The 25,045-nt window shown below is 49.6% G+C and overlaps 1 protein-coding gene and 1 long non-coding RNA gene across 3 annotated transcripts in view; both read left to right on the plus strand.

Annotated features, from left to right (window-relative positions):
- The window catches only part of LOC127033702 (uncharacterized), a 332,515-nt gene that overhangs the window by 262,420 nt on the left and 45,050 nt on the right, over nucleotides 1-25,045 (plus strand). The gene's annotated exons all lie outside the window — the stretch shown is intronic.
- ESAM (endothelial cell adhesion molecule) overlaps nucleotides 1-25,045 on the plus strand; it is an 89,336-nt gene that overhangs the window by 21,012 nt on the left and 43,279 nt on the right. The gene's annotated exons all lie outside the window — the stretch shown is intronic.

The raw sequence follows: 25,045 nt of genomic DNA on the forward strand, positions 1-25,045 counted from the left end.
CGTTGTCTTCTATTTCATTTCGTCCCTGGATACCTTGTTATATCACACACAATTCCTCTCCCCCTGGGGCATAGGGGATTACTATCAGGAGTCTGGAGGTGAGCTGTGGGTAGCCCACTCTTGACGTGGGAATCAAGAGGGCAATTTACCAAGGAACGTCAGGCAGCTGCTACACGAAACTCTCGGGTCAGATGTGACGTTACTGAAATAGCCCAGCATCGCAAGTTACCAGCAGAGGCACAGTGGTGATTGCTACACAGGGCTAAAGTCTCTCTGGAAATACTCTCTGTGATTTCCACTGGCTGTGGGGTGTGATTCACCCTGACGGGGCATGCTTGCTCCTGGCTCACCATCTATAAGAATGCAGCTAGTTACACTGACTGCAGTATGGACTATGGAGGTGTGGATTGTAGAACGTGTCAGCGTGTTGCAATCTTATCGCCCCGCGTGGTGCAGACTAAAAGAGCCCTGGTTTGCGTGAAGCTGAAAGAGGTGGCATTAACGCAGTCCTGGGTACCTTTCAGTTTGTGCCAGTTCGAGTGCCACGTTTTGGTGTACTCTGTAATGGACACCCCGTTGTCGTGCTATGGCATAGTATAGATTGGCCCTGTGTTAATGTGAAGCAATTTCATCCCAAGGTCTTAATGAAAAGATCCAAAACAAAAGTGGAGGCTCTGAGGGAAGAAGGAAGAATCCGTCTCTTATTAGAAGGACGACAGGCAGGTGCCGGAGGATGGAGTGGGTGGCAGTCCTGGACGCTGTGTGCTTGCTTAACTGTACTTTGTTCTTGCGTGCAGCATTGTGGCACTGCTTTAAAGTAAACACTGATTTTGTTGTTTTAAGCCACCATGCTTTTTTGATCAAGAGCCTTGAACGGGAGGAGATCGGGTGTGTCCTGCCTTCCTCTGGAATCCCCAGCAGGGGCAGAGTCCTGCTTCTGTCCCAGGATGAGTTCCGCTGTCAGCTGATCAGTGATCCAAAGGGCACACTGCTGTTGCAAGCCAGCTGCTGAGCATCGTCCAGCCCTTCCCTCGCTGTTCACCAGCCACTGTTTGCAGTCACCCTCCCTCCCCCATCTGTCTGCTCAGCCCAGGCGCTGGGATTCAACTTAAATCCCATCACACCCCTTACTCCTTTTGCTGAACTCCATCCAACTTGCCCAAGCTTTCCTGCTACTAAGGATCCCAGGGTTCTGCACTGAATGTGGCCATCTCAGAGTGGTGTCCCCAGAGAGACTCCCCTGTTTGCTCTGGTGTGTGATCATAGAATCGGAGAAGATTAGGGTTGGAAGGGACCTCAGGAGGTCATCTAGTCCAACCCCCTGCTCAAAGCAGGACTAATCCCCAGACAGATTTTTGCCCCAGTTCCCTAAATGGCTCCCTCAAGGACTGAACTCACAACCCTGGGTTTAGCAGGCCAGTGTTCAAACCACTGAGCTAGCTGATCCTTTTCCCTGTTGTTTTACATTCCTAGCTCATACCACCTTGCTGCCTGCTGCTGCCCCGAAGCCTCCTCCAGTTTTGCTATTAACTTCTCCCTTCTCCTGAATATCTGTTTTAGTTGATTTTCATCTCCCATGTGTTAGCTCGACTGACTCCATCTGGAATTTCTCTGGTGCCTCCCCAAGTTTCTAACATGTCTAGGTCCCTTGGTGGTCTTTCCGTCCCTCACTGGCACCCAGCACCTCCCAGGGGAGCGTTGTGTGTGGACTTCATTATTATGCACTCTCCTCCGTACCCTTCCAGACTCTGAACAAACATGTTAAAAATATAGAACTGGATGTTGCCAAGTGACCACATTCATCACATTTATTATTTAACAATTCTAATACCTAGCTCTTCTATAGCAGTGGTCCCCAACCTTGTCCAGGTGGTGGGCACTGGACTACGAGCCACTGAGGACCACGGCCGGCGGACAAGCATCCGCCGAAATGCCACTGAGAAGCGGCAACGTCAAGACGCATCGCCGCCGAAAATCAGCGGCATTTTGGCGATGACGCCTCTTGATGACGCCGTTTTTTGGCGGCATTTTGGCCGATGCTTGTCCGCCAGCCAGTACGCGGGTGCACATAGATGCCCCGGCGGGTGCCATGGTGCCCGTGGGCACCGCGCTGGGGACCACTGTTCTATAGCACTTTTTGTAAGCAGATCTCCAAGTGCTCAACAATTCTTTATTGCCTTCTATTGTGGTAATGCCCTGGAGAGCCAGGCACAGGCACTATAGGGATAACTTAGTGGTTTGAGCATTGGCCTGCTAAGCCCAGGATTATGAGTTCAAGCCTTGAGGGGGCCATTTAGGGATCTGCAGAGTGGTCTTGCTTTGAGCAGGGGGTTGGACTAGATGACCTTTTGAGGTCCCTTCCAGCCCTGATATTCTATAATAACAGAATGAAAAGATGCTCCGTGCCCCAGTGATCTCACAGCCTAGCAGTATCAGTGAGTTTTCCTTCCATCTTGTCTCACTAAGGGCTGTCCTGACAGGACTTGTGCTGCAACCACAAGGCAGGTGTTTTGTAGAGACTGGGGGAGAGGTTTGAGAATCGGATGGTACAGCCTCTTCCTCGAACGCTTGTTTGTTATTTTCAATAGGTACTGAAATGTCCATTGATTGTGACCCTGTGTTTTGGTGTGATGGGTGTCCGCCCCACACAAGGTGTAAGGGGTTAAGGAGTCCAGGTGGGCGAAATAACCGTCTAAGCTGCACCTGGAGGAGGAGCCAGGGAACAATGAGGACTAATTAAAGTTGAGGCTCAGCTGCAGAGGGACAGGAGGGGCCTGTCGAAAGCCCAGTAGCAAAGAGCAGAAGGGGGCTGCAGAGAGAGAGGCTGCAGGGACACTCAGGGTGAGCGAAGACAAGGTGGGAGGTAGCCCAGGGATACAGCAGTAAGGGTCAGTACTGTGCAGACCGTGACTGCTTGTTGTAGAGTCCCTGGGCTGGAAAAGGTCCCCCACCTGCGAGGTTTTTACATAGGGGGTCATGAACTGTCAATCTCCACCCCAAACCCTGCGTTGCCTCCAGCATTTATAATGGTGCTAAATGTATTAAAAAATGTGTTTAATTTATTGGGGGCGGGAGTCACACTGAGAGTCTTGCTGTGCGACAGGGGTCACCAGTGAAAAAGTTTGAGGCTCACTGCATTAAGGGGCAGGGCAAGGAAAAACTGCTCAGGACAGTGGATCCTGAAAGACTTTGACACCCCAGAAGGAAAGGACTACAGGGACCAGGCCGGAGGGCCAAGCCATGAAGCGGGAGCAGTTGAGTCCTGAGACAGCAAGACTCAGAGTGACAGAGAGCAGCTGCAGGAAGGGGTGTCGGCCTGGCGGAGCTAATCCCCAGACCTGGCCAGAAGGAGGTGCCCCAGCAGTGAGTAGAGCACCCTGTGACAGGAGGGTAAATCAGATGACTGAATGTAACTAGTCTCTGCAGAGTAGAGCATGTTTTCTAAGGCTCCAGGAAACTGGACTGGAAGCAGCCAAGTTCTAAACATGTTGTCTGGGCATGCACAGTAGAAAACTCTCCAGTTCAGACTGCACAGTTATCAGCAAACACTTTCAGATTTCCTGGCTCTTCAAGGCAGCCTTATAGAGAGACACGCTCTCTGCCTCGAAGCGGTGACCGTCGTAATGGCACATGCCATTAGGTGCGGGCGAGGGGCGGTGAAAGGCGGCACGAGTTAAACACAAAGCACAGATGAGGCCCGCAATGAGCGCATTGTGACCTGTGATGTCTCAGTGGGGCTGAGGCAGAGCAGGACGGGAGGGCTGGTTGTAGTCCATTGCTGGGTAACGGTAGCATTGCACTTCCCAGCTTGGCTGGCGAGAAGAGAGACCTTGTCAGTTGCATCCTGTACTTGATGCAGGTCGCAGACCTTTTCAGCTGCACTGGCCAAGTTCTGAAGGTGGCGGCAGTGCTTATCACATTGTTCGAGGATTGAAGGCGGATTAGCGGTCCCGGTTCTCCGGGAAGGTTCCAGACGTGTGTAAGTGCCCTGAGGGCATTAAGGCACCTACAGAAGCTTGAGTTTGGATGAGCGAGGTGCCCACACCAGTCTACAGAGGGAGGCAGCCTAGAGAAGCTGGTGCACACTCACGAGGGCAGGGGTGACGCTGCTGCATGTTGATTGGAGCACAGTGACTCTGGGCTGAGGACGCCCTGACACTACGACATCACGATAAAGAGGGAGAGCGGCAACTCAGTGCCGCTGGATGCTGAAATCTCACCCAGCCAGCTGTATAGCAGCTGAGCAGAGGGCCAGGTGGGCTGTGAACTTTGCATGGCAGAGAGGATGTGTTGGGCGGTTAGGCTGCTCTCAGGGGGTTTATGCTTATGGAATATTGGAGTGATGGCAGGCGTTGCATGCTATGGACAGGGAGACGTGTGCTTCTGTCACATGAAGCGAGGGCAATGATGCAGTGCTAGTTGAAATTGGCTTGACTCAGGTTCAAAGGGGTGTGGCTGGAGGGTGCTGGCTGATGCCTTCCAAAGCATTCATGTGGACTTGAACAAGGCCTAGCTGGTTGAATTGAAGTCTCAACTCAGCCAGTGTTCGAGGCTACTAGGCTTTTCGGAGGTGTTAGTTGGAATGCATTAGCCAACGCCTCTCACCTGCACACCTCAGAGCTTTGTGTCACGTTAGCTGACTAACCAATTGGAAGATGACTTGCATGGCTATTACTTGTGGTGTGAACGGCTCCCATGCTTAGGTCGCTCTAAGAGCCATGAAGGTGCTGTGATGGATCTGCTAAGCGGGGAACTACAACTCCCATCAGTGCCCCTCTCTCCCACAGCACAGCCCCTTCATCCTGTCCAGGCAGGGGAAAGGCCCTGAATCAGGGAGCGGCTAGTCAGGCTCTGTGGGGACGTTGCGGCCGCATGGTGAGCCAGGCACTGGAGAGAAGCCTTGGGCAGAGTGGAAGGTCAGGAACTATGCACAGAGCCATATGTGGACATCGCAGCTGGGTGCAGGTCTGAGTGGGTCTTATGGGGGAGCAGCAGCAGCTGGGCTGGGAGCCAATGCAGAGGGGCTCCAATGAGAGACAGTAACTGAGCCTGGCCTGGGAATCTGCAAAATTTGCTTGAATAGAGACTGGGCTAGAACAGGCACCCCTGGCACTGGGCCTGAAGAGCCCTGACTCGATGGGACTGCCCCAGGGCCCGAACAGGAACCATCATGGTTCACTTTGAACTGTGACTGTCTATACCTCTGTACCCAGTGTATCTGCTGCCTTCCTCTTTCCTGCCAACCACAGGGAGATCTTTTCCCTTTGCCGTGCGTCTGAGTGGTTACTGGGGCCACCAGGGCTAGTCCCTACAAGGCCTAGCTGCTGGAGCACCCGCAGTGCTCGTGTCCGAGTTAGTGGTGCGCTACTGGCACCTGCGGGGTTTATTGTGCTCATGCACTGAGCAGCCCCAGTAAACACAGCACGTTAGACTGCGTGAGTGAATAGTTCATGCTTTGCAGATGGATGGGATTGTTATAATTGCCCAGATCATTCACACTGTTGGTCAGTGCCTCACCTGGGGTCCCTGTTGCTCCCTGACTGGCTGGTTGGTATTGCTAATGGCACAGAGTGTGAACCAGGAATTTCACAGTTGCGTAATCAGTTCTGGGAATACTTGGGCACATGAGCGAAAATCTCCCTCACTGGGGTAGTTGTGCCACGGCAGCGCAAAAGTTCCTGCGAAGGGAACACGCAAGTGCAGACCTGGCCAAATCACAACTTGATTTTGAATTTGAATTCCTTGTGAAAACTAACCCCGCTCCTCGGCTGTAACCAGGCTGGGCCAGCGTCGCATGGCAGCCACGGGACAGTCATAGGTTCCAAGGCCAGAAGGGACCATGTGGTCATCTAGCCTGGCCTCCTGGATAACACAGGCCAGGAGCCTGCCCCCAGATAGTTCCTTTAAAACTGGAGCAGAGCTTTTAGAATAACATCCAATCCTGATTTAACAATGGCTGTGATCAGGACTGGCTGTTTTATTTAAATGTCTGTTCTCGTTCAAAAGGAATTATTGTGAGGCAGGTGTCTGGCCTGTGTTCTGCAAGAGGCCAGTCTCTGATCGCAATGGTCCCTTCCAGCCTTGGGATCTGGGGCTGTCCCATGGCTGCCATGAGACCATTGCTAAGTGTACATATCGTCGGCAGCTGGAACGTGATGACTCCACCATCACCATGGAAGTCAGCCAGGGCCTGTGCTGTGAGCGAGGCAATCTATTCACAAACACCTGTCCCCTTTGAACTCCATCCTGGGCCTCTCCTGCCGGGTGGAGACATGTGCGCTGTGGGTAGTGATAAAATATATGCAGTGGTGCTCAGCAAGGATCTGAGCCCCAATGTGCTGGGTGCACTAAACAAGAAGTTAAACCTCTGTTTCCCCCCACCTCCCCACACAGACACATCTCTGGGCAGTACTGTATTGCCTCTAAAGTTTCACTAGTTTCTGTTGAGAGTTTTGTTTGGTGCATTGACACAGGGCCTGATAAGGGATAAGGTGTTAATAAAACCGCTGTTCGCTATTACAAAGCTCCATAGTTCTGTGTGATTTGGGGTTTCACACTGTATTATCAGTGGCAGCACTGACTGGAACAGCCACCGTGAAAAGTCGTCGTAACCTTTTATTAAACGCAGAGAAGGAAAAGCATTTAGAGCCTCTGAAATACAACTTAGATGGGGCTACTATAAGGTGGGTGCATAACTGGCTGGATAACCGTACTCAGCGAGTAGTTATTAATGGTTCCCAATCCTGCTGGAAAGGTATAAGAAGTGGGGTTCCGCAGGGGTCTGTTTTGGGACCGGCTCTGTTCAATATCTTCATCAACGACTTAGATGTTGGCATAGAAAGTACGCTTATTAAGTTTGCAGATGATACCAAACTGGGAGGGATTGCAACTGCTTTGGAGGACAGGGTCATAATTCAAAATGATCTGGACAAATTGGAGAAATGGTCTGAGGTAAACCGGATGAAGTTCAATAAAGATAAATGCAAAGTGCTCCACTTAAGAAGGAACAATCAGTTTCACACATACAGAATGGGAAGAGACTGTCTAGGAAGGAGTATGGCAGAAAGAGATCTAGGGGTCACAGCGGATCACAAGCTAAATATGGGTCAACAGTGTGATGCTGTTGCAAAAAAAGCAAACGTGATTCTGGGATGCATTAACAGGTGTGTTGTGAGCAAGACATGAGAAGTCATTCTTCCGCTCTACTCTGCGCTGGTTAGGCCTCAGCTGGAGTATTGTGTCCAGTTCTGGGCACCGCATTTCAAGAAAGATGTGGAGAAATTGGAGAGGGTCCAGAGAAGAGCAGCAAGAATGATTAAAGGTCTTGAGAACATGACCTATGAAGGAAGGCTGAAAGAATTGAGTTTGTTTAGTTTGGAAAAGAGAAGACTGAGAGCTGACATGATAGCAGTTTTCAGGTATCTAAAAGGGTGTCATAAGAAGGAGGGAGGAAACTTGTTCACCTTAGCCTCTAAGGATAGAACAAGAAGCAACGGGCTTAAACTGCAGCAAGGGAGATTTAGGTTGGACATCAGGAAAAAGTTCCTAACAGTCAAGGTGGTTAAACACTGGAATAAACTGCCTAGGGAGGTTGTGGAATCTCCATCTCTGGAGATGGTTAAGAGTAGGTTAGATGGTCTAGACAGTATTTGGTCCTGCCATGAGGGCAGGGGACTGGACTCAATGACCTCTCGAGGTCCCTTCCAGTCCTAGAGTCTATGAAATGTGAAGCATTAAGTCGGGTTATCACTTAACGGGACCCCTTATTCCCTTCCCTTCGGCAGTAGAGAGTTTCTTGTAGGAAGAAACCCTCTTTGACAGTATTAGGGCTGGTACGAACTGCCCTTTGGGGGAAGAGAAGCAGTTAGTTGCACTGCATCTGGTGCTGTTGCAGTTCTGGTAGTTTCAATCCAATCTCGTTTTCTTTAAGACAGAACAAGAGAAACACGCAAATGGGGAGAGAGAAGAACAGCCCAGAGAAAAGACAGCTTCTGTCTCCAGTGCTGACTTCCCCTGCAGCCTCACTGTTGCAGAGAAGCACAGGCCACGGTTGGCTCAGCCACTCTGAAACCTGGCAAATCTGTACCAGTGTCAGGCTGTTTTAAGGTGTTGCTTTTAACTGCCTCTCTGGTCTCAGGCTCACAGCAGTGCTGCGGAGGGAGGAGGTGTTGTGTCAAGCCAGTCAGACTCTGGCTAGACAGAAGCAAAGGGAGGGGATAGGAAAGAGGAGAAATGTTTGGGGGGTGGAGGGTAACAGCAGGAACCCAAGACTTACATACCAGATGGTCAAGATTCAGCTGGCGGAGGTGGTAATGTCACCTGTGTCCCTCCCTCTGGCCCCCTTGGCAGAACAGCTCTCAGGATCAGGACAATGAACACTTGTGGTGTCATGGTGACTCCTAGTGTCCAAGGAGACAATGAGGGTGGCAGCCAGGATGGGAAAGTTCACTCCTTCCAATCCATCCATCCCCTGCCTTGCTGTTCAATGGTGCCTAGTTCACGGCCAATCACAGCACAATCTGGTAATTTCTATTCTAACAGTCCCTCCCATTTCTAGACTTTCAGCTCATTGCCATGCCAACCCATGACTATACCCAGAGCCTTGTAGATCCCTTACCACAGTTCTTGTAACTTAAACGAGTTGAAACACTTCAGCAAGCTTAAACTGGGTTGTCCCAGTCTGTCTCCAGCCCTTGCTGACTAAAACAATGTTATGTCACAGGCGGACAGCTTTGGACAACTTGCTTTTCATCATCTTGGACAACACAGAGCGAAGGCCTCTGGACAGCTCCCCCATACTCCTTCCTCAGGTGTCCTATCCCCAGCCGCTTAGTGACAGTAACCATTAACCTTCTCGAACATGGAATGTGCTTCCTTCAAACTGTTTCTCTAATTTTCTGAGCATGAGTGTCCAGGATTGATCTGAAAGAGACCAGGATCTTCCTTCATAAGTCAAATAAAAGCTAACTTTTCTCTAAGATGATGTACTTGTGACTTCCCAAATGCAAAATCTGTAATCGACAGTGTCTTTATAATGGACTAATCCTGCAAGCTCTTCCTAGGCAAAACACCTTCAAAGTCGTTGCAAATCTTGCTGAAGTAAGAATTGCAGGCTTTGGGCTAATTGTTCTGTGAAGAATATTCAACAGTGATATCACTATTTAGAGTTTGTGATTAATAATTAACCCTTATATGGGTCAACACATCACACTACACACTATTACTCTATTGTCCTATAATGACTCTGTAGCATGTTGCTTAAGTGGGTCAGACTAGATGATCACAGCGGGCCAGGAATTCTATTTGTGACATACAGCAGTGCTTTAATACTGTGAGATGCCGCACTTGTGCATATCTAAAGTTGTTGTGACCGTGACGTGGTCAAATTGGGCATTTTAAGGTGTAAGAGAGCATTGTGTAATTAAAGACCATACAGTGGGGTATGTACGGGGGCCAGAGTTAAAGTTGCACATTCCATCTTGTCAGCTGCTGACTTCTGTGTGACTAAACGTTCATCCAGACCATTCTGAGAGCATAGGACAGCCAGTCGGGGATGCTCAGTCTGGAGGTACTAGGGAAGAGCTGTCACAGACAGCTGAGAAGTATGCTCCATGATTAAAATGTGAAAGCCCTGAACCCTGGAAATGAGAACTCAGAGTACAGGAGCTTTTCCCTTTCCACTTAGGGGAGGCTGCTCTCTTTGGCCCTCAGAAGCTCTGGGTGTAACCTTCCCCTCCTATCCCCCAGTAAGGATGGAGATCTGTTTGTCCCACCCCACTGCTTTTGGACTGTGGGCCCAGCTGATGATTGTGATAATCCCATGAGCTCTTTCTTCTTATGACCATTCTGTTACTCTGTACCAAGGGTGGGCAACCTATGGCACGCGGGCCGAAGGCGGCACGCGAGATGATTTTCAGTGGCACTCTCATTGCCCTGGTCCTGGCCACCAGTCCAGGGCCTCTACATTTTAATTTAATTTTAAATGAAGCTTCTTAAACATTTTTAAAAACCTTATTTACTTTACATACAACAATAGTTTAGTTATATATTATAGACTTACAGAAAGAGACCTTCAAAAAGTGTTAAAATGTTTTACTGGCACACAAAACCCTAAATAAGAGTGAATAAATGAAGACTCGGCACAGCACTGCTGAAAGGTTGCCGACCCCTGCTCTGTACGATGGCCTCTCTGAGGGCAGTCTCTGGTCAAGCTTCCATCAAGCTGTGTAGCTGCAGAGTACTGCAGGGTCTAATAAACTGTGACTCAGCATCTCAGGGGCTGCCGCTATAAGAACGGCCACGCTGGCTTAGATCAATGGTCCATCTAGCCCAGGATCCTGCCTTCCAACAGTGGTCAGAGCCAGGTGCTTCACGGCAAATGAACAGAACAGGGCAATTATTGAGTGATCCATCCCCTGTTGTCCACTCCTAGCACCTGGCAGTCAGAGGTTTAGGGACACCCAGAGCATGGGGTTGTATCCCTGACTGTCCTGGCTAATAGATCCGTCAGTGGCTATCCTCCATGAACTTATCTGTTGAACCCAATTTATACTTTTGACCTTCACAACGTTCCTTGGCAACAAGTTCCATAGGTTGACTGCACGTTGTGTGAAGAGGTATTTCCTTTTCCTTGTTTTAAACCTGCTGCCTATGAATTTCATGGGGTGTCCCCTGCTTCCTGTGTTATCTGAAGGATTAAATAGGACTTTCACTTTCTCCACATCATTTGTGATTTTATAGACCTCTATCCTATCCCCCTTAGTCGTCTCTTTTCTAAGATGGACAGTCTCGGACTTTTTAATCTCTCCCCATATGGAAGCGGTTTCATACCCTCCTTCATCTTTGTTGCCCTTCTCTGCAGCTTTTCCAATTTGAATGCGTCTTTTTTTGAGATGCGGCGACCAGAACTGCACGTGCTATTCAAGGCATGGCCATACCATGGATTTAATAAATGCTGAGCCACACCCAAACTTGCAGTGAAATCACTAACACAGCTTTCATTCACTCTTGATTTTGGTGCAGACACTCCAGCAGGTGCCCTAATTTGATTTTGCTGAGATTCAAGCAGCTGTCCACATGCAGATTTGCATTGAAATAACAGCTCTTTGGTTATTTCAGCACACACTTATGACTGGCCCAGCCCTACGGCCTAGCGGCACCTGTGCAAATCCGCTGAAGAGATTCCACCGGTGGTAGACCTGATGTGAATTGCAGAACCTCTGTTTCTCAGGATGAAACACGAGAAGGAGAGATACCAGCAGAACTCCTAATCCAGGGACATTTGCAGGGCTGAGAGTTGGCATAAAATAATCTCTTTGCTTGTAAACATGACAGATTCGATACCAAGATCACTGAGTCACAGCTGTGGAATCTCATCGTGCCATTTTTAGTCACTTTCCTTAGTAGAGCTGCCTTTGAACTCCAAAAGAAGAAAACCCCACAAACAGAATTCTGTTGCACGTCGGTCGGCTTTAGTAGGCATAAACTTCCATTGAGTTAGTGAGGCGTCTGTGAGCATTTACAGGGTACTTGGAATAGTCAAGTGTCTGAGGATAGAAATCAGATTTGAAATGGGCAATTTACTGACAGTCTTGGGAACAGCAAACTTCTCCCTTGTGCCGTGATGAAACAGGCAGTGACTGGCAGAATCCCCTTAATAGGCATGGAGAATAAATGGACAAACCCCAGCAGTGCCTTGGGATGTGGCTGGGGTTAGGTGGTGAACCCTGGGCAAGTGGGTAAAAGTCCTTGTGGACAAACAGTGGACAGACTCTCTGTTGCTGACAATGTTTAAATCAAACTGGATGCTTTTCTCAAAGCTCTGCTCTAGGAATCCTTGTGGGGCAGGTCTCTGGCCTGTGTTACATAGGAGGCCAGATAAGATGATCACAATGGTCCCTTCTGCCTTGGAATCAATGAATGAACTGATCTCCAAACCTGTAGCTGGGAGAGGGCTTCCCTGGGGCATGCTGGCAGGGGCTTGGCCATACTGTCCCCTTCTCTGGGAGCACTGAGCTGGGATTGCATGTTAGACTCCAGGGCTTTTATCCTGCAGTTGTGTGGAGGTGTGGCTTAGGCACTGGTTGGCATTGGTCCCATCATGGCTGTCTTTTCCATATTCTGTACTTTGTCATCTGCCCTGGGAGCCGGCTGTATGTTAAATTCCAAAGCAGCTGTTCACTTCTCAAGAGCAAATAGAGCTGAGCCCTGAACTGGCCTGTTCTGGACTCTTGATAAGCCGTTATCTGCTGGTGGGGAAAGGTGGTCTCCCTGGCACTGACTAGAAGTCAAGAGATGTGGTTTCATTTCCTGCCCTAGCCACAAACTCCATGTGCACTTGGATAAGTCACTTTATCTCTCTGGCCTCAGTCCCTCCTGTGTGCAGTGGGGATGATAATCCTTCCTTTCGCCCTTTGTCTGGTCCATTTAAACAGTCAGTTCTGCGGCACAGGGCCATCTTTCGCCATGTGGCTGTACGGTGTGTCGCACCAGGCTTCCAGGGACTATCGTCATAAAACAATTGTCTGAAAGGTTGATACAACTTTAAGTTTACCTCTGGAGCTGTGAATGAGTGTCCTAACTAGAGTAACATGGCAGAGAGAGACTTCAGTTTAGGGATTTTCCTATACTGAAACATTGGTGGACTCCAGCCTGTGCAGGCAGAGCCAGGTGTCACTGCAGAAAATGAGAGAGCGCTGATACGGACTGAAAGAGTCCTTAGCGTTCTCTCTTCTTTCTTCATTTAATTATAATTTTAAAATGGAGACGTGCACACTCCTCCTGGGCCCTGGTTACTATTACAAAGTCAGGAAATGCAGCCTTTCCACTTCTCCTCAGCTGTTCTGTGTGCATTTTGTATTCCTCTTGCAAGTGTCATTGTGTAGGTTAATGTTGTGAAATGTGGCCCATGACGATACGAGATGGGCCTATTGCAGACTTGCTAGAACCTCCCTTTTGTATTTCCTGACTTGCATTTGCCATGAAATTAGGTAAATATATGTTTTTTGAGGTCTAATATATTGAATGTGCCTGTCATGGGGCTGGGACACATGACTTATGAGGAGAGGCTGAGGAAACTGGGATTATTTAGTCTGCAGAAGAGAAGAGTGGGGGGGGGGGGATTTGATAGCTGCTTTCAACTGCCTGAAAGGGGGTTCCAAAGAGGATGGAGCTCAGCTGTTCCCAGTGGTGGCAGATGACAGAACAAGGAGTAATGGTCTCAAGTTGCAGTGGGGGAGGTCTAGGTTGGATATTAGGAAAAACTTTTTCACTAGGAGATTGGTGAAGCACTGGAATGGGTTACCTAGGGAGGTGGTGGAATCTTCTTCCTTAGAGGTTTTTAAGGCCCGGCTTGCCAAAGCCCTGGATGGGATGATTTAGTTGGGGATTGGCCCTGCTTTGAGCAGGGGGTTGGACCAGATGACCTCCTGAGGTCCCTTCCAACCCTGATATTCTATGATACAGTGCCCCCCCTGCTGGCCAAGTGTGGCACTGCAGGCACTCCCTGCCTCAGTTTTCTCTCACCCAGATTTTGTCTGTCCTGGAGATTGACACAGCTCAGTTCTCCAGCTCCAGTCGCTCTGAGTTCAGTCCCTTCTCACTGTAACAAGTCCAAACAAACACCAAGTACTTTCTCCCCACGTGGGCTCTTTCCAGTCCTTTCTGGGTTATCTTTCAGGCGGTGGCTCTGGGATACAGCACGGGCTCTCGGGTTCCTTACCTGGAGTCCCCTCAGCCTCCTGCAGAGCCTAGCTCAGGGCCTTTGACAGCAGCCTGGCCACTCTCCCGGGTTCCACTCTGAGTTTCTGAGCCCTTTTAAGTAAATCACCCAGCTGATCAGGACAGGATGAGGGGAGGGGTCAGTTAATCCAGCACAGCAGGTGTGGCTAAACTCAACTACCCTTAAAGGGACATGGCCTCCTCCCCAGATTTAGGCTCCTTTTAAATCAGACCTAGAAATGTTCTCTGACAAAACTATAACAGAGAAATGCAGGTAGCAAAAATTTCCCATGCAAAGCAGGTGAGTTATGAAGCAGCAGCCAAACAAACAGCACGGGAGCAGCAGCAGCTCCTCTGTTCCCAGCCCTTCTAGTTGGACTGGCCAAGAGCAGGCAGCGAGCTCCCGGAGCCAAGTGCCATCATCCCAGGGCATGAAGCTAGGATGGGAAAGTGACTTCTCAGCATGCAGGACAACAAGCTGCAAGACAGGGAGGCAACACTAGAAGAGTGCTTGTTCTTTCACCTTCCCCTCATCCGAGACACAGCGAACGTGTCGGAAAGCGATGAGTGTTGGCTCAATTACCCTGGTATGTAGTACCCATTGAGCGCTAATGCGGTGATACGGATCCGTTCAAAAAGTGCAAATGCCACGTACAGGCAGCTGAAATCTGACCACATGGAGCTTCCCTGTGAGTGGCTCTGGTGCTATGGGGACAGGTTTGTAATAGGATCCTGGTCCAGCTTCCTTCAGCTGGAGTTGCTGTGCCTGTGTCACCGTATCTGCCGCAGCACTGTAGCTATTATCAGAGGGTAACCGTGTTAGTCTGGATCTGTAAAAGCAGCAAAGAATCCTGTGGCACCTTATAGACTAACAGACGTTTTGGAGCATGAGCTTTCGTGGGTGAATACCCACTTCCTCAGATGCATGTAATGGAAATATCCAGGGGCAGGTATATATATGTGTGCTAGCAAGCAAGCTAGAGATAACGAGGTCAGTTCAATCAGGGAGGATGAGGCCCTGTTTTAGCAGTTGAGGTGTGAAAACCAAGAGAGGAGAAACTGGTTCTGTAATTGGCAAGCCATTCACAGTCTTTGTTCAATCCTGAGCTGATGGTGTCAAATTTGCAGAATGTGAGCCGAAAGGCTGGACGTAATAAAAATCCACAGAAATCGGAACTCTCAGCCCTCCTGATTCACAGCACGAGCCAATGACTAACTGCTGGCTGAGATAGAAAGACGCTTCCCCTGTAGGTCACTTACTGTATAACCGTCCTTTCCAGAAGTTTGACACGTTCCTCTGAAGCAGCTGGGGCTGGCCACGGCTGGAGACAGGATACTGGACTAGACGGACCACTGGGTGGACGTGCGCTCGGGCAATTCCTGTTGTTTATTCTGCAGGGTCACTAGCGCTGGTGGATGCCAAAATGCAATTTGGTTTCTGAGTCTATTACCCTGACTTTTCTTAGGATTGAATTTACAACCCTGGGTTTAGCAGGCCAATGCTCAAACCACTCAGCTATCCCTCCCTTGAGTGTGTGTTAGCAAAAAAAATGACTGTCCCATCACCTAGTGTGTGAAATCGCCGTTGACTTTATATTGCAAACTGGATGATTGAAATTGAGCTCACTCCGAATGCATTTCCACAGCCCACCCCCATGTGGATTTTAGTTAATCACTTTGAGTCACCTAAACTATTAGGTAAGGTGAGAGTCTTCGTTTCAGAGCGAAGCACTAGCTCTTGGTGCCATGCGGTCATGTCCACACATGTGCAGCATTAAGGGTTTGTCTACAGCTGACTCAGGCTTGCAGGGCTGTTTCATTGCAGGGTAGATTTCCCACCTCGGGCTGCCACCTGAGTTCCAGGGCCCTCCCACCTTGCAGGGTCCTAGAGCCTAGGTGCCAGACTGAGCCCAGCACTCTACATTGCAATGAAACAGCTCCGCAAGCCTGAGTCAGCAGGGGGTGTCTAATTGCAGTGTAGACATACCTTAAAGGGACAAGCTGAGCAGAGGGCTGCTGCCTCTGCTGCAGCTCCATGCCCAGTGCTGAGGTCCCCCACCCAGGCTGAGCCAGGGAACTGATGCACAGGCAGACTCAGGCCTGCAGCTTAGTGGTCAGAGGCCAAATTTTTAACTAAGCCAGTAGCAGCCCTGTACTTTGGCCAGGACAGGGAGCAACTGGAATAAATTGGAAAGCACGATGCTGTCCAAGCCAAAGTGGGATAACAGGTACCTTGGAGCAAGGGGCTGAGCTGCAGAGGAAGGGCAGTCTGGGATATGGTGAATGCACTGACTAGTTCTGGCCCCCCCAAGCAGAGAAACTGCTGGCTCTGTGGCAGGAATTAGTGTCTGACTGTACTGAGCGTGTGCTGTAAGTCCCAGTTACAGACCCACACACAGTGCTGAGTGTGGTGGGTTAGGGGCGCATATGAGACTGCCTCGCCCCAGCCAGCTGCAGCACCCTCATTCTTCCTTCATCCATGCCCCAGAGCTACATTTTCACCTTGTATTGCTCCAAGGCCTAACAGCCCCAGCCCTGTGGCTGCCCATACTCCCAGGGCCTGGGCTATACGAATGCTGTGCTAGCTGGGCTGGTGGTCCCTGAGTCTGCACTCGAGGGCATGCTTTATGTAGTATCGGTTGTGGACTGTTACTTCTCAGTGCAACAGTAAATAATGCACGACAGTCATTCAGACAAGCACTAAAAAGTGAAACGCTGTGAAATCCAAACATCAGAAGGGTGCATTTGAAAGGAGAAAAGTTTGCAGTTAAACAAGAAATCTCTGAATGCCTGTGTGTCGTGCTTTCTTAACGTGATTCACTGAAAATGTTTCTATGTAGGACAAATGCTGTTTTTGCAGCGTATGGGACAAATCTGTAGTCCTGTGTTCAGGTAGAAAGGCCCTCTCAAAGCTCCAGTGGGGCTAATGTAGACCTTGTCTGTGACACTGGTGATCGAAGGGGGACGATAGAGCAGATCAAAATTTGGAATTTCCATCCCAGAGGAAACTTCAATATTTGTTTCTGTCCCAGATTGGGAAGAAAAGGTGAAATATCACAATCTTTCATGGAACAAAAAATTCTGACAAGTTTTGATTTGAGAGTGTTCAAATGTTTTGTTTTTGTCTTTGGCTCAGTTCACCATTAAGCTGTCTGCCTGAGCCACCAGGGCATCTTGCGGGATTGTAGTTGGGGTGCTTCATTTCCCGCATTCTCACCCATGGCCAGGCTCTCCAACCAGACTACATCTCCCATGATGTATTCTGGGCACAAGACTCCCATGATGCATCACTGCAGCTCAACCAGAAAGGCAACCATGAGGCATCATGGGAGATGGCACTGCAGTAGCTCAGGTGAGCACAGATTAACGCTGTGCTGAAACTAAACGTTTTGATTTGATTGAACGAACCCCACTGTTTCAATTCAGGATCACCTGACCCAGCATGAAATACTTTTTGTTTTGATTTTCCTGACGGAACATCAAAATTTTCAGCAAAATCAACTTTTTCAGGCAGAAAGCCTTGACTTATGGAAACCACATATTTCACTGAGGACACATTTTGATGGAAAATTCCCACCCAACTCAAATATGAAGGTGGAGGGGAAATGACTATGGCAGCAGCTGCCTAGCAAGAGTGTTCTTTACCACACCCAGCTGGTTAGCAAGTTGGAATGGTCTCTGGCAATTCAGTCCCAGTGGTTTGATTTTGTCTGGCATCCTTTGTCTGTAAATCAATAAGAGACTCCCGAGGGAAGGGACTGGGATTGTGCTGTGGGTGAGTGCGTTGTTCATTTCTCCCAGCTGGTGACTGCCCACCAGCCTGTTTAGACTGAGTTGTGAATATATATATATTTTTCCATTTCAAGCAGGCTACGTGCGAGTTTTGCCCATGACATTCTCACGTGATTAGGAAGGAGCAGTTTTACAATGCTTATTGAAAAAACGCCTCTGAGTCTCTATGCTGGCTATCTTGGGACAACTTGATGTTCTATCCCATGAGAAATACGAACTAGCTCACTAAATAGCTACGTGATGATATGCAGTGCTTATTCCAAAAATGTTAGCTAATGCCACAGTGAACTCTCTGGGTTATAAAGCATTTAGTATTCACTGATCTATCTCTAGCCTCAGAAAGAGAGATTTCTGGGTCATGCTTTAGGATAAAATCAATACAGATCCTACTAGAAAAGGTAACGTAATTTAAAATATCTGATGCCTTAATACTCTAAAGATAAAAGGCCATGGTGTAATGAGAATCCAGCCCAACATGTCAAAAATATATTGCAAGGTGATGCACAGAAATCCAGATGAATAGAGTTGATCTAACTGCTTCTGCCCACCCACACTCTGTATGTCCGAGGGGTGACTGCAGCAAATGTAGACATGCCCACGCTAGCTTTGAACAACAATAGCAGTGAAGCTGTGACAGTGTGGACTAGCCACTCAAGTACATACCCAGGGTTCGGGGCAGACTCGTACAGCCTGTGTCACTGCGGCTTCACTGCTGGCATTATTTAAGCTGCCGCGGGTCTGTCTACACCTTCTGCAGTCACACCTCTGTTTGCAGTATAGACTGATCCGACAGGCATCAACCCTGGAGGAGGAGTTAAAATTGCACATGCAAACTCAAATTTCCTGGCTTTGGGGGACTTTAACTCTGCAATCTTAACGTCGCATTAATGTAGGGCTTGATTATTTATTTAGTTATTTATTGCAATATTAAAGCTTCATTTACCAACCTTTCTAATGATTGAAAGGACTGGATGGGAAAGCAAATGTCATGGACATGAGTACTGCCCTCTTGTGGGGTAGCTGACATGCCCTTGCTAAGAGTTCAGGAATTCCCTCCTGGATGCGGTCAGGGCTGGAGCATTAAACCCTTCTCATACTGATCTGAAATCTCTGCTTCTCGCAGGACTAGACGTTGGTGAAGTTTGCGTTTTGAGCCAGCAATGTCACTGAATTCTTTCTTTTTATAAAGCCCCAGTATGTGTCTACGCCCTTTCCTACTGTCCAATATCCTCAAGGCTGCATAGATTTCCCTTCCCTTCCAATAATAAAAAGTTCATTCTCTGGTTAAAACACATCTAGTAAAGCTTCACTTCAGGACTTGGCAGAGTTTTAAGCAAGTGAAAGGGCTATAGTGGCAGTGATAAATTTGGGACAGACCATCTGGAGTAGTGGTGGGGCTGCTCCAGGTCCTGCATGTAGTCACAGTCAGACTCAAACAGACCACTCCTGGGATGGAGTTCCACAGTCAGCATGCCACAGACGGGAGTGTTGCCCTTGGCCTGGTCCTGACGGACCTACAATTCATCTGCTACATCCTGAAATATGTACTGTGACAAAGTTCCTCCTCTACCTTGGTGGGTCCTGCACTTATTGGCGGATTTGCTCACCTCAGTGATCTTGCCCTCTGGTGGAACCCACAGTCTGGGTCAACTCCTCCTGTGTTTGATCAGGAGTTGGGAGGTTTGGGGGGAACTCGGGCCCACCCTCTACTCCGGATTCCAGCCCAGGGCCCTGTGGATCTCAGCTGTCTGTAGTGCCTCCTGTAACAGCTGCATGACAGCTACAACTCCCTGGGCTACTTCCCCATGGCCTCCTCCAAACACCTTCTTTATCCTCACCACAGGACCTTCCTCCTGGTATCTGATAATACTTGTACTCCTCTGTCCTCCAGCAGCACACCCTCTCCCTCTCCCTCTCCGCTTCTTGCACCTCTTGCTCCCAGCTCCTCACACGTGCCTCGCTGACTAACTGGAAGGCTTTTAACTAGTTCCAGTCAGCCCTTGATTGGCTTCAGGTGTCCAGATCAATGTAGCTATCTCCACTGCCTTCTAGAAAGATCTTAACTGGCCCCAGGTGTCTTGATTAACTTGGAGCAACTGCCATTTGGTTACCGTGGTACCAGGGATTTGTTTAGCCTGAGGCTAATACCTGTTCCTCGCTACTTTACTGTAGCCATCTGGCCTTGCCCCATCACGTAACGTGCTTGCAATCCCTACCAGATCGCACCATAATGGGGTGTCCCTATAAGAGAGGCTACATAACACTCCTTGTGTAAATGTAAAAAGGCTGGTTCTATAAGCAGAGGTAAGACGAACCAGACTGCTGGATGCCACCAGACTACTCCACTACAGTTGATCTAAAAGGCTGTGAAACCAAATGACTAAAATGTGTGTGCTATTCTGCACCCTCTCTTGCATTCTGAAACCTCCTCTCGTCCTGCCATCTTGGACTCCCTGCTGGGAGAAACTTCCAAAAGAGAGACTCTCCTGGTGAAGAGAGAGAGAGAGAAACTGCTGCACCTCGTCCAAAATATCCACCAATGAGAGAAAGAGAGAGCGAACCAGCCCTCTGGTGGGCTGCGAGCAACATGAAAGGGAGACTGGCTCAGAGCAAACCTTGCACAAATAGAAGCCAGGTGTTTTCATCACAAATATTCCCCTGCTTAATCTTCCCAGCGTTGAAGTGTTTTAATCCTTTCCTAATCCAGCAGCAAGAGTCACTGGTATTAGAATGTGTGTGTGTACTGTATAGAGATTTATAGATGGCTATATGAATCTCTCCCTTATCACAGAATGCAGCCACCTCTGGATTGGGAGGAGGGTGGGGGAAGAGTTTGAAGTAGAACATTGCATCCAGTGGAAACTAGCTGGGGATTTTGACTGCAATTCTGGAATAGCTCAGTCCGTCTCCTCGAGGCATCTCTTGGTTCCTACAGAGGTTAACTTCCTGCTGTGCGAGCATGCCCAGTGTGAGAATGGTAGAGGAGCAAAGGCCATGGTCCCAGCCCGTATCTTTTGTGGGCGTTGAAAAGGGGGGTTGTAGACAGGAGCGGCGCCAGGCTTTTTGGCGCCCTAGGCGGGGGTCCTTCCGCACTCCCGGTCATTGGCGGCAATTCTGCGGCGGGGGGGGGGTGTCATTCCGCGCTCCCGGTCTTCGGGGCACTTCGGCGGCGGGTCCCGGAGCGAGTGAAGGACCCGCCGCAGAATTGCTGATGACGACCCAGAGTACGGAAGGACCCTCCATCGCCGAATTGCCACCGAGGGCAGCAAAATGCCGCCCTCTCAAATCCTGGCGCCCTAGGCGACCACCTAGGTCACTTAAATGGAAGCGCCAGCCCTGGTTGTAGAGTCCCCAGCATTTGACTAGTGTAGTGTAGCAGGTCGGATAAACACTAACTCCTTCACCTGCACACACAATCCTATTTTCCCTTTCTGGCCCCTGTCTGGCTTTAGTAATAACGCCATTCAGACCAGACCCCCTTGTGCCCCCATGTCTCATCGCACTCCGGGTCCTATTGAATTCCGGTAAATACCACCCAGCGCACAATTTGCTCCCAGAACCTCAGGGATCTCCTCAACCATCACTGTTACTAGGAATTGGCCTCCATGACCCTGCTTGCACTGCTTTTGGATCGCGGTTTGTTCTCAGTGGCTTCAAGCTTGTGTTTAAATCTTTTATAATTAAATTGTGCATCATGGACCGTTAGGGCAGCCTCAAGTGTAGCAATTTTACCACCACCTTCTGGATGTGCGGCGGCCGGATCTGTTGGAGAATTGGCTCTTTGCAGAGAATCTAGGCTGTGAGGCCCCAAAACCTTGCTAATTGCTGTTGGTCCTAGGCACGAAAGAAAGGGGATCTGCAGTCTTGTGGGTGATGCCTGTCTTGAATCCCACGTAGCTGAAGAAGGCTGTCTTAACAGGCAGAGTCTGATGCTGTTAAGGGGATTGGTGCATTTCTTGGTTCATTGAGTCTTTTTGTTGGCATCTAAAAATGTGTCCAGGCCCTCCCCTTCCACATGTAAATCCAACATAATGAAGATTAGTGGATCTCAGCGGCGGAAAACTGTTCAATATTCACAAGGCCCCATCCACAGGCTGGTGGGATGTAGTATTATGCTGCAACATGGAAGGGTTAATAGTAAATTAATGCCCCACCAATGCACTGGTATTTGCCCTATGCATCTGTCTTGTATTCTGCATGTGGTCTGCGTTCGTGATTGTATTTATACTGCAAGGTGCCCAGATGCACTAAGGGCTGTGCCAGCATAGTACGAGATAATCCCTGCCCCCCAAAGTCTATAGTCTTAGCTCCCCAGTTATCCCCCTGCTTTGTGTATTCTAGGCACCAGTAAGACGAGATATGTCCAAGCATAAGGCAAGCTCACGGCCCAGAAGAGTCATGGCTAGATACCACAAGCCCCCAAACAAGCTTTGACGCTGCTGAGTGGTGTTCAAGGCCTCTAACCTGGCACGTTCAGAAAAGTGACCCCCTTTTAACAAGCAATACAAGATGCTGAGGGGAAGATGGTGCTGCTGCTGTTTATCTGGATATCTATCTATCTAATCTACCTTACCTTTTAATCTGCTGCCCATCACCATAGTATCTGATCACCTTCCATGTAAAGTCATTAGCCATAGCAAAATCCCTAATGGATGGATAGCAAGTGTGGAAAATTGGGATGGGGGTGGAGGGTAATAGATGCCTATGTAAGACAAAACCCCAAATATCAGAACTGTCCGTATAAAATCAGGACATCTGGTCACCCTACCCAAGCTGCACCTTCAAAGCGCTTCTATGCAGCTATTTTTAGAGCCCCACTAGCCCAAGTCTGTCAGCCAGGGCTGGGAGGTTCGCTCCCTCGGGCTCCAAAACCCTTATAGCCAAACCCAGTATGAACAGCCCTTGGCACAGAAAACACAGGCTCTTTCTTCCTCTGCCCCATTTCTGCGAACTGTGTAAGCTCTCCAGAAAAGGACCAAGGCCCTTGGAAACTGCGTAATAGACAATAACCACAGAGCTTGTCAGTGGAGAAATAACTGCAGTAACTCTGGACTGTGAAAGGTTGAGCTGCTGCATGCAGTGGGTTTTCTCTCTGCATGCATGTGTCCAGTCTGCCAGTCACCTTGGTATCTCAGTTCTACAGAAGTCTGTAGGCCAATCTCAGAGTTCTGATGGGATGCTCAGAAAGTGGGTGAGGGAAATGCCACCAGTTTTTCTAGGTCCCGTAATTCAAAAGCTGCTTTTCCAAGAACCTTGATTCAAAACCAACCAAATCACTGGTGCAGTGCCAGTTCCCAGCTGGCGTTAGGACTCAGGTGAGTGGGTGTTTTTGAATCGGTGTTAGACTGGTAGTTTGTCTTTGTATCCTTAACGATAGAGTTGCTGCTTGGGGTCCCTAACCCCAGGATGAATGATGTAGCTAGTTCCTCTGAGAACCAGAACATCCTCAGTTGTCCACCCATGCAGCCTTAGCGTCGAATTAACATAGGCCTCTGCTTTTAGCACTTCATTTGCATTGCTTTGTCTTACCGGTGTTGTTGGTTGCGAGTGGTTACTGTTCCAGTCTGCACCTTGTGGAGAGTCAAAGCCCAGGCAGGAATGGGGTGCTACTAACAAAGAGAGCGTCACAAGGTCCAACCTAAACTTTCTCCCCAGGCTGGGCTTTCCCGGGGTTCCTAACTCAGAACTGCTCAGCCCACACTCTCGGTCCTCTGTCTGGGCTCTAGAGCATTCTGGCTAGAGGGTTACTCCCACCTCCCTTTATATCCACGAGTAGAACTAGCTGCACCTGCCTCAGAGGGGCTCACTTAGACCTTGTCTATGGTAGAAAAGGTTTCCTGGGGTAGTTGTCCTAGTACAACTCTACAGCAAACCCTCCTAGTGCAGACACAGATTAGACTGGCAAGTGTGTTTTTACCAGGATAGCTTATGCCAGCTCCCAGAATGAAAGAAGCCAGGCCAGCGAAAACACTTTTTTACTGGTGTATCTGAGGCTACGTTAAGGCTTTTGCTGGTGTAGAAATGTCGTTTTAAAAAAAAATCACTTCCCAGCTGACACCGCAAAAGTGCTAAGTGTAGAGTTGGACTTAGGCCATGTCTACATCTAAAATTTTGCAGCGCTGGTTGTTACAGCTGTATTAGTACAGCTGTATAGGGCCAGCGCTGCAGAGTGGCCACACTTACAGCAACCAGCGCTGCAAGTGGTGTTAGATGTGGCCACACTGCAGCGCTGTTGGGCGGCTTCAAGGGGTTTTGGGGAAGGCGAGAGCAAACCGGGGAAGGAGACCAGCTTCGCCGCGGTTTGCTCTCGCGTTCCGCGAACCACCCTGCAAACCGCAGGGAAGGAGACCTGCTTGTTCGGGGAACGCGAGAGCAAACCGCGGCGAAGCTGGTCTCCTTCCCCGGTTTGCTCTCGCGTTCCGCGGACCACCCTGCAAACCGCGGGGAAGGAGACCTGCTTGCTCGGGGGTTCGGCGAACGCGAGAGCAAACCGGGGAAGGAGACCAGCTTCGCCGCGGTTTGCTCTCGCGTTCCGCGGACCACCCTGCAAACCGCAGGGAAGGAGACCTGCTTGCTCGGGGTTCGGGGAACGCGAGAGCAAACCGGGGAAGGAGACCAGCTTCGCCGCGGTTTGCTCTCGCGTTCCCCGAACAAGCAGGTCTCCTTCCCTGCGGTTTGCAGGGTGGTTCGCGGAACGCGAGAGCAAACCGCGGCGAAGCTGGTCTCCTTCCCCGGTTTGCTCTCGCGTTCGCCGAACCCCCGAGCAAGCAGGTCTCCTTCCCTGCGGTTTGCAGGGGGGTTCGGGGAACGCGAGAGCAAACCGCGGCGAAGCTGGTCTCCTTCCCCGGTTTGCTCTCGCCTTCCCGGAACCACCCAGCAAACCTCAGGGAAGGAGACCTGCTTGCTCGGGGTTCGGGGAACGCGAGAGCAAGCCGGGGAAGGAGACCAGCTTGATTACCAGAGGCTTCCTCAGGTATGCTGGGATACCTGCTTATTCCACGGAGGTCAAGAAAAGCGCTGGTAAGTGACTATACTTGATTACCAGCGCTGGATCACCAGCGCTGGATCCTCTACACCCGAGACAAAACGGGAGTACGGCCAGCGCTGCAAACAGGGAGTTGCAGCGCTGGTGGTGCCCTGCAGATGTGTACACCTCCTAAGTTGCAGCGCTGTAACTCCCTCACCAGCGCTGCAACTTTCTGATGTAGACAAGCCCTGAGTCTCCTTCAGGAGGATCCTCAACAGCAGCTCGCAGGAGAGGATGGCCAGCCTTGTATGCTGCCCTAGAGACGTCAGCCAGAGCTCTGGAGAGACAGGAAAAGAGGCTGCTGAGTCCCGTGAGACAAAGGTCCTGGCGGTGTTCATTAAAAAGCCACTTGCTAATTGAATTTCTCTCTCTTGGGTATTTTCTGTGCAAACTCCCCAGGATTTGTTGCCTCTTTGCTGAGGGAAGTGCTGATAATGCATGTAGAAGGGCCCTAGTCAGATCCATCCAGAGGTTCCTCTGTGTCAGGCGAGTTCCAGCTCTGTCCTG

This window comes from Gopherus flavomarginatus, chromosome 13 (assembly GCF_025201925.1).
Source record: "Gopherus flavomarginatus isolate rGopFla2 chromosome 13, rGopFla2.mat.asm, whole genome shotgun sequence".
NCBI classification, from domain to species: Eukaryota; Metazoa; Chordata; order Testudines; family Testudinidae; genus Gopherus; species Gopherus flavomarginatus.